The sequence below is a fragment of the Argiope bruennichi genome, chromosome 5, assembly GCF_947563725.1.
Source record: "Argiope bruennichi chromosome 5, qqArgBrue1.1, whole genome shotgun sequence".
Classification (NCBI taxonomy): domain Eukaryota; kingdom Metazoa; phylum Arthropoda; class Arachnida; order Araneae; family Araneidae; genus Argiope; species Argiope bruennichi.
This window is the reverse complement of record NC_079155.1, coordinates 54,103,827-54,114,845: the sequence shown is the minus strand read 5'-3', so window position 1 is coordinate 54,114,845 and position 11,019 is coordinate 54,103,827.

The window sequence follows — 11,019 nt, the reverse complement described above, 5'->3', positions numbered from 1 at the left end:
AAATTTATAGCAATAAAACACGGCAAAACATTAATAAAACATTATTTGATTGCAGACAATGAAATATTCGCTCATTTTACTAAATTGCACTAAAGTTGTCGCTACATAGTTTGCCGTTAGAGTAATAAGCTTGGCAAGAATATGGTCTTATGATTTAAAAAGAACCGATGAAAGTGAAAATGTTTTGTGCTGGCAATCATGAAGAATCGTCACTTTAAAAAGATCGTATTTACAAATATAATATTGAAAAAAATATATATAAATTTTACTCCTAGATTTGAAAATTTTGCCCGCATTTGCGTGTCTATCCATTTTTTAAAAAAATTAAATGAAGTTGACTTATATATCCAGAAGTTCATTATTTGCATTCTGCAGTGAATATGCCATTATTGAGGCCAAATTCAAACATTAAAAAAAAACACATTCAATGACAGAAATACAAAGCGGTGTTTTCCGTTGAGTTCCGAATAATCATCAAGAGGAATACGAGAAGCAAATATTGGATGGATAGGAAAGTTCATCCAAAATGTCTATGGAACTCATTTTTATAACCAAAGTTTTATGTTATGAGCTGGCATTATACTCAGTATAAAGATATGGCTTTATTTCTTTGATGTTGAAGTGACATTAAATCCTGTCTCGCCGTTTTCCCTTAATTAGAAGGTCTATAGCTTTCATATGTGATAACTCAAGGAGATGAAATAGTCAGACACAGAAAAGGGAAAATATTGAATGCGAGATTTAATCAACTTACTTTTTAGACTTAAATATCACGTAAGAGATAATTTATGCTTGATATGTGAAGAAATACTATAAAGAAATTCACAATAGCTTCACAATAGAAGTTCACAATGAAACTACTCTTTTAGCACCTCTTTTGAATCGCTTAGTCAAGAATGCACTTCATAGATATCAGCTATGCATCAGTATCTGTTATTAGTTACTGAAGGGTTTATACATTTATCTTTTTGTTAAATTTTTTGTCCAACAATAAATTTAAAAATTGCCCTAAATATAAAATTTGTTTAGGAGTGTATCTTTTTTATTTTTCTTATTCGGTTTTACTATCTAGTGAGATCTACATAATACAAAATGCCTCTACTAAATATTCAATTAATGCTTTTATCCCTATTACTATTTATTATAAATTATTCCGAAAAATATCATTTAGTTACCTGCCATCGTGCAATGTAATAAAAGAAAATGTTAACGCAAAAATATCCCGAGGCAAAAGGAAACTAAAAATTATTGATATATGATTTAAAATATATTATTTTTGAAGTTCTTTTTATAAATTTATATAATAATATAATCGATCTTTAAAAATATGAACTAAAATGACGAACCAGGAAATGGTTTTAAATACATAAATGTTGTTTGAATACATTGCATAAAAATATACTGTGCTGCGTTTTAAATTACTTTTTAAGAATAATTGCGCCATCGTAAAATTGTGGCTAGAAAATTTAATTTTATCTACTGATTGCGAGATGAGTTATTAAAATTGCATCAATTTATTCTTAGATTATAGGCGTTTAGAAATTTATTAAATGCTTTGAAAGCGAGGAATTCTTTAAATTTCCAAGAAACTCACAGAGTGACGGAAAAACTCCTAAAGTCAGAAGGAAAAGGAAGAAAATTGTATCATTAACACAGAAATTAAATGATTTCAAAAGAGTAAAAAATAAAAATTTAGTAATAAGGAGCGATCTTATACAAATATACTGCATTGATGTTTATCTAATGGCAGAAATTCCAATAAGAATACCAATTTATGACAGAATTTCTATAATTGCGATGTACGGCTATGCATGCATGCGTGTATGGGAAAGGAGGCTAATTTCCTAATAACGGTCTCTATTAAAATTTCCTCCTCGATTAGTATACAGTTTGTCTAGAAATAGTCTCACACACAGCAGTGTAACTAAAAGAGAGTTTTTCGATCCCTCTCTATGCTGTCGTAGAAGTAACCACCAAGAGAAGAATATGTCTCTACATTGTCGTAGAAGTAACCACCAAGGAAAGAATATATCTCTACATTGTCGTAGAAGTAACCACCAAGAGAAGAATATGTCTCTACATTGTCGTAGAAGTAACCACCAAGAGAAGAATATGTCTCTACATTGTTGTAAAAGTAACCACCAAGAGAAGAATATGTCTCTACATTGTCGTAGAAGTAGCCCCTTTTTGCCTTGAAATTATGGATAATCTGACCGTGTGAAAGCATTATATCCCCATTATAGCGCAATCGTGTGTACCTCTCACATAGGGATACACCACACCATCAGAAAAGAGGTAAAAGCCTCCACCATTATTATATCCGTCACGAAAGCGAGGACCTCCATACGATCAGAAGTTCCTGGTCCCCATATCTATAGCATTGCCGTTGATATAAATATTCTGGATAAATATCTTTCAGATGTCTGCTTCGAGGCTTTTGGGCAGCTTCCCCGGTGATAGCTTAAATTTCAGAATTAATTTCATAACCTGGAAAACGGCATACGAAACACTCAAATTAGCAATTAAGTACAAATAGCTAAGTCCTCTTGAGACAAGCCAGTTTCATTACGAGCTATAATTTCTCCATCTCCAATGGAAATATATTTTGCATGAAATTCGCTTGTCTTGTCATTTTTGTTGTAGGATGCATAATTTTATAAATTATAAATAATTAATTTCACTCATTTTTAAAAAGAATGCCCTCTTAAGTTTTTATAAATTTATTACAAAATTATTTTTATTTCTGCAAACTTTGGGCGTTACTATATGATATTCTACATAGCGATATATTTCAAAACATACCAATATACTTCTGCTTTTAAAATAATTATTTATGATGCTTATAATTAAGAACATATAATTCTTTTCGGTGCATTAAGTATTTCAGTTTCTTTTACTTTATATTTTGAAGTCTGTGGAGAACCATTTTGGAGGTAGCATAGTAGCTTCAAATCGTAAGCAAAAGAGGAGGACGATATCCGATCTGGCAGCTTCATCTCCTAACTTCTTCACTATACCAATAGGAGACCGTTTGATTGCAACTGATTCCACGTGTACTAGGCCTGCGTACATTATGAGTTTTCAATGGGCTCTAACCTTGAACTCGCGACCTTCTGGACTTTACACAAAGAATAAAAGAAGGATGAAATAAAAATGTTAATATTTTTAATCATTAATCATTTGAAAAAAGAAAAATGTAAAAATTCTATAGAAATTTATTTATTTTTTGCTCCACATATACATCAAACAATTTCATTTTCAACTATGCTTTCTGTGAAGTGGAAAGAAAAAAAAAACACCTACACTAATGTCACGCCATTTAATTTATGAATGTTTTTATAAAGTTTGCTTTATGTTGGCGAAACATTTGAATAAAATATTAAGAAATAAATGATTGATAATAAAATAGAACGAGTATTTGACTTTTATTCATTTTGAAACGAAAAAAAAAAAAAAATGCTTTTCTTTAATTTCACATTTTATTTCCATCAATGCTGGAATCTTCATGATGATCTAAGGTTGCTTGTAAGTAAAAGTAACGTCTAAGCGAGTGCATGCTGTGGCAGATTTAAATATTTTGCGCGCCTGGGCAGTGCACGCTATAAGATACTCCTCTTTTAACAAGATAATCAAATTGCTCAGCACTCATGTTTGAAATCAATATTATTGAAGTAGATATTCTATGTTTACAGTTATATTGTGTTCCTGAATTATGCTGTAATAACTCAATGATCTTAATGAAACTTATAGAATCTGGTCAATTATACTTGATAAATTGTTAATATTATCCTTGTAATGTCTTGATCTAGACTGATCAAATAACGAAGCAGAATTTCCAGACCATTCTTTATTTTACAGCCTTATATATACAAAAGAACAATTTGATCTAATCTCGCTTAAATAAATAGTTATTTACACCTGTAGTAGGAGACACAACAGTCAAAGTTGAAGGTTTTCTTGAAACTCAGTTGGTTCTCGGACTCCGAACTGGTGCGCGTAGTCCAACAGTCCGCCTGCAATTCGTTTCTTCTCTCCTCTTAAAAAAATCTCTGTACTTTATTTCGGCGACAATCTCCGCTTCTTAATTTACGTTGATCATTTGAGCTTTCTTTCGGCCAATCAGAGTTCAGCACTATGCTCTCTCAGCGGCGCCAGTGGGTCGTGAGAAGGTCCTTTCACAAAGAGAAACATCTAGCATCCAGATGTTTGGACACCTCTTTCTCTTTGACGGCACTATCAATACCTCTTGGACGAGGAATTCCACATGTGGTCTTTCACTGTAGTCGCTAATGAACAGATGCGAGACCACCCAGGTGAAAAAATCCACCATCTTGCTATCTCGAGGAGTTTAGTAAGTAACAGCGACGACACAGCTGGTTGTAAATGTCTTATCAGTACTGGGAGACGGGGAATGTTACATCCTGTATTTAATAATTAATCGAATTTGGAATTTTTGTAAACTTATTCACTTGGTAATTAGAAAAATGAAGTTTTTTAATTGACATGCTTGCGGCTCTAGGCAGCTACCTAGTCTGCCTAGTTAGAAATTCACAACTAAATGCATGATTTTCAACTATCATTCATCGGAACTTCAGTATCAGTAGTTTCGGATTTTGCTCATTTGAGGCGACAGACACCACATTGTTTAAAGCTCTTTTCCCACCGAATAGCGTAAATTTTCGTCGACTTAGCATTGCAATGCACCTCGAATAGATTTTAAAGCATCATATGAGGCGAGGCGAGATCCTCTAGCTCCTGTGCGAAAAACGGCCACAAAATATCAACATATCGAATCATTTCAAGAAGCTGAAATTGTACTGGCTATCGAATTCAATGATTCTAGTATTTAATATTATTATTCCTAAAAAAATCAGAAAGACAAACAAACTGGAAAATTAAATATTAACAGCATTTTTTTAAAAAAAAATCTTTTTGTTAACGTGGAATTCAGTGAACATTATTGAAATATATTGACCCAGATGATTATGACTAAAAGAGGAAACGACATAACAATTCGTAAATAAATAAAAAAAAAGATATCGGTGATTCATATGAAAGATTTTCATCTAAGTGAAACTAAAATGTCTTTTCGTCATTACCTTACAGGATTTTTATAGCTATGAAATTCTATTTGATGAAAAGGAAATTTTGCAGAAACGCTGTTTCCGAATTATGTTATACTAGATTTCCGATAAGCAGTGCCGTCACTTTTATCCTCTAATGAAATAATTTTCATGGCTTACAAACAGAATTTCGTTAGTATTTCAAAAAAATTATGAAACCATTTTTTTATATGTGTACATGTATTTGTTGCATAACATATATGTTATGCAACAAATGCGAAATTCTTTCTTAAGTTTAAGATTTCATTTTCCAAAAGAAACTAGCGAAATCACAATTTCTACTACTTCGTGAATCGTTTATAATTAAATTAAATAATTATCTTTTAATAAAATTACTCTATTATTCTAGAACTGACTTTATTATTAAGCCAGAACAGATTTGAAAATAGAAATGAAGTTATTTGAATGACAACAGCCAGAGTATGTACCATTTTGAAGTATGAAATTAAGAAAATCAGAATTAAATTTTTAAAAAGAGTTATTTCTTATAATTGTCATTATAAAACTTATAATGATGCTCTCGTTGGATAATTTAAATAATGGCTCTTTTTTTTTTTGTTTAGAACATTTACCTTTATCGAATTGACGAACGACAAATCTTAAGCATAAGTTGTGATTGTTCCAGTACGAATTGGATAACGAATAGGATGATAGGATAACGAATAGTTAACTACTAAGAATTGGCAGATGCTAAAATATTTAAAAAGAACATTATTAATTAAGATAAGACAATTATTCACTTTAACAGCAATTTATAGCAAACAAAAATTTCAACCTACGATACTGTTTCCTCTTCCTTGGCGTTCATCAACGAATTCGACCGAAAATTTTCCTTAAAATATACTTTCCGCCGATTCAAATTGAACGAACATTATATGATATTTATGTGATCAAAATTATATGATATTTTGTATCAGGTATCCAAAAACATCATGTGAACAAAATTGATACAGACTTCGATTATAATACTCGGTATTAGTTTTTGGACTGAGTTGATAGTCTCCTTAACCTCATTCGGTTTCTGCTGGGTGATACTATATCAATCTGCTATAAAGTTCTAGGTGAATATAATTAAGCTCGATGTCCTTCTCCTATCATGTGCTTTTAAAAAAATTATACATGTTTCATTCCAGCTATTGCTGCCTTTTACACCCATTTAACGACACACATATCACTGAAGAGGCTATTCCTTCTCTCGTGTTAATTATATCAACAATATCTTTCCTTTTCTCTTCTAATCTACACATCGATCATTGTTAAAATTAAGGCCATCGGCAGGCACACCGTCATTAATGCCTTTTCCGAAGAAGCAAAATGTCAATATGGAATCATATTGGTATTGTTATCAACAATCAGTCTTGGCACAAATGCGAGATTGATACCCTCTGAGTACCCGATTTCATTCCGATAGGAAAAGAATTAATCATAGATTGTGGCAAGTACAAAAATTATCAATCATATGTATCAGGTATAATCGAGAATCATATCAATCTGTACCTGATACAGTAAAACTGGTTATCAATCCAACCCTTTCGAAATCCATTACTATCAAAGACCTGTCATGTTTATGGGTTTGGTTTATGCTAAATATGTAGTTAGTATTAAATATATAGTTAATGTGACATGAAAATTTTAAGAGGCAATAAATTTTCAGAAGTCGTTTTTGTCGTTGTCTTTTGCAATACTATAATTTCATATACATATTCCTCTTAAAATTGTGCAGATAACGAAGATATTTTTTTTCTTTAACTTTTAATAGTAGAAGAAAAGTAAGCAATTAATTATTTGATGAAACAATAAAAATAGTTTAAATTCCATCGCAACAATGAAATCTGTTATTGAAAATAACGGAAAAAATTTTTTCGTGCCAAAATACAAAAAAAAAAAAAAAAAAAAAAAAACGATTATTTAATTTATACCAATAAAATCACCATTTTAATATTTTTTTTAATTTTAAAATGGTGCAAAAAGGAATTTTGCATCGAAGTGTATTCGAGAGTTGTCGCAAAAGAATGTCACCATCTAATCTACTTTTTAATCAATTGAAACTATAATCATACTTTAAAAAAAAACCATTTCGTTTTAAAATTGTAATAAAACAATTTTTTACATTGAATGTATCTATGCTATTTTGCTTAGTATAAGAAACAATAATAAAGAGAGGAAAGAAAGATCATGTAACTTATAAACAAATAACTTTTCATGAATTTTCGAAATTTTCTAGACAATATTTCTTAACTTGAATTGATTATTGTTTTCGATAAATAGACTATATGTTTTTGTTACAGAGAATCGATTGGATTTCAACTTAATAATGTTTATAAGCTGCATAGTATGTATCTGTGAATATAAATAAATTCACGAGATACTTGATAAATATTTTAATTTAATGTAATAATAATAGCAATTTATTGACAGACTATGAAAAAAACATGAAATTGAAGCTGTAGCACCTCTTTTTCCCCTTGAGCAGAGAGCGCCCCCTTGTAGCATTTTACAGAAGACAAGCAGTTGAACGGCAGACCTGCATCCTGAGGTCGACTTTTTCCCTATGCGCAACCCTTGCGCTAATGCCGAATGCTTTCGGCTGGAAATTGTGAGATCCCTCAACCATACTGTTTTCTTTCACCTAATTTTCTATGTGTGTGTCTGTAATAATAAGTGTTTGTAAATTTTGTAGTGTAGCTGTGTTTGTGGAAATTAAAAATAGTGTGTTTAAAACCGGGCAGCTCCTTAGAAAATCACAACACACCCAGTATAAAGTAAGAATATTTTTAACTAATAATAAAGAATTCAACAGATTCATTTTTGATATGCACTTGAACTAAATTGAGACTGACATTTTGCCAGCTTGAGAAATATAAACTCTTTTTCGGATTATAAAGAGGGAAAAAAAATTAAAATGCAATAATAAATAAACGATGTAATTTCTTGATCCAAGTAATCTATATAAATTAAATCATGCGTGGTGCGATATGCATAAAGAAAAAGTCGCGCAAACGCTTCACGAGACAGATCATTGTACTTAAAACTATCAAATTTGGTATATTTTTTTAGATAAATTTTAGCAAACAAGAGTTTTTTATGATTATTGATTAAATTTTTAAGCAAAAGTGATCAAAATTTGTAAATTTATTTTTATCTAAAAATTAATAAAAATTTAAATTTACTTTTAATTAAAAATAATCGAATTTTAAACTTTTTTTTCTTTTTAACTGCGGAGCATTTTACTCCACAAAATCCTTTTCGCGCCATATTTAAATTTAAATATAAACTTTTTAGTCATATCAATTTTATTTTTGCGTAATCTTTTGCTGATTTTGATAATTTTTTTCAAAATATGTTAATTATATTTTATAATAATACTTTTTATTGTCTGGATTTGTACTGCATACGGGACTATGATGATGTTAAACACATTACTTTGTTCACACGTTACTTTTAACACTCAATTGAAAACAAATTTTAGAATTAAATTCAACAAGACGAATATAATATATAACATTATCATGATATGAAATTTTGGGGAAATGGCTCGAACTTCATTAAAAAGTTTCATATTCCTGCATGAAAATTTGGCATGGCTGTTTTTATTTCTCACATTCCTTTTATTATTTAGTGGTTAGAGAATATATTCGCTTTATTTCAATTAACTGTTTCAGCAATATGTGGAATTAAAAATATATGAAGAAAGTGTAGCTTTCTGCAATACCCAGTATTATAATTATGTCAAAATAGAGAAAGATTTCAGCATACTATTAAATTATATAAAATGCAATGGACAAAAATATTCTGAGAAATTAATGCGATGTTTGCTATTGAGATACGAGTAAATAGATTTTTTGAGAATTTTGAAATTAGAAATTTCGAAATGCAGATGTTTCAGTAACAGATTAAGAATCAAGTTACTTTTAATATTTCAAATATTTATATTTACACTAAAAGTTAATGAGCGAAATATTTTTCATTTTATCGTCCGAAAGTATTTTAGAAATAATGCGTCTCGAAATTTATAAATTTTCTTGAAAATTTTAAAATAACTCTTATGAATACTGCTTTTTATTTAATATCAGAAATTAATATGATCTATTGAACTGCTTTCATAATCAACAAAATCTATAAATGCTGCATTGTGAATATATGAGTTTTTCGCCCCATTTGTTTAATTCAAAATTTTACCTGATCAATTTACGAGCTGGCACAGGATCAAAATGAACAATAGTTAAATGGCCTATGTCTAGGCACCAAAAATAAGGGTTCTCCGCTTTTCGAATATGCTGCGTTTCTATAGAGATACACTATATCATTGTGAAAAAGAGATCGACAACCAGTCCTCTGCCGTTTTAATATACCATCTGGAGAGATGAGAATTCTTTTATTCATACGCCTACTTCTCATCTTCGTACTCGAGATTCATCTCATACCTGGCCCTAGTCATTTAAATCTAACATCACTCGAATATAGTTTTTAAGCTTATTCAAAACTATTTAACATTCTTCTAAATGAAGAAAAATAATTTTTCTTATCTTTTCATTTTCTAATGAAATCATTTATGGTAGTAATAATGATAATGTTTCATGAACTATTTATGACATGCATTCTTTTTACAAATTTTGTATATACACATGTTGGACCGAATAAAAGTCTAAACCATAACTGAAAAAGAATTTGATGTAATAAATATCATGCCATAGTTGTCGTAACAATTTTCGGTTTTTTTTTTTTTTTTTGTGTGTGTGTGTGTGTGTGTGGAAGATCATAAGTTCGAGATCCGATCCCGCAAATGATCTATATATCCGGTTATAGGGCTCTCCAAATTCTTCAAATGACAAATGTCCTGCAGCTGATGAGGAGCAGGTGGTGTTATTTGATATATTGCCATTGTGATTCAAAATTACGAGGTACTTTCTAAAATTGTTTTTGTTCCAAATGAGGCGTTTGACTAAAATGCACTAAACTAGAATTTAGGTATTATATATATAATCAAAGTATGATACATTACCATAAAAGACACATTACTTTAGTTATGGTGATCAACTTTTATACAAAACATTTAAATGAATGTGAAATATCATCCCTTTTAACATTTTGTTTTATTCCTTATAATTCAAAATAACTAATTTTACAAGTTCTTTTTTCCAACTTCAACGCGCCTCTACTACATTAGTTACATCCTACAACTCGTTACGGCTCCTGGGTTAAATATTGAAAGGAATTGTATACTTTTCCAAGAATTTGTAGTGACTATTCTTATTTATTTAACTTATGCTTGAATTAATTTAAAATAAAGACCGATAAATTGAAATTAGTTATAATTGGTGTATTTATCAGTTACATTGATTCTCATCAGTAATATATTGTAATATTTGATGTTAGATATTATTACTGACTATTTATTTAATATATAGTATACATTTTATAATGCTAGTGTTCCTTTTGCGAATATAATTAAATAGTACAAATTTATTTTATTAAATATTTTTTTAATAATTAAGAACATGCCAATTAGGATGCGTTTTAATCAGAGGAATTTTTATTATAGGTAATTATATATTTGATTCTTATTTATATAGTACAAAATTTTAAAATCTTGAGAACTTCTTACATTATCCTCTGCCATTTTCTTACGTTATGGAATACTTCTTATGATGAAGGGAAAAAAAAAGAATACATTCGATATCTTTATATTATGACAAAAAATAAAGTTATGAAATTAGTATTCAAAAATGAGAAAAACTTTTCAAATTTAAAAATCATTTCATTCTGATTTCACTATTTCAAAATCACACGTTCTTCTACCAAATTTACTATGAATTTGCTGTTGTCAGTTTTTGAATTCAAACCAACACAGACCAATGTAAATATTTAAATATATCTTTTTTTCCCCTCTCCTAAT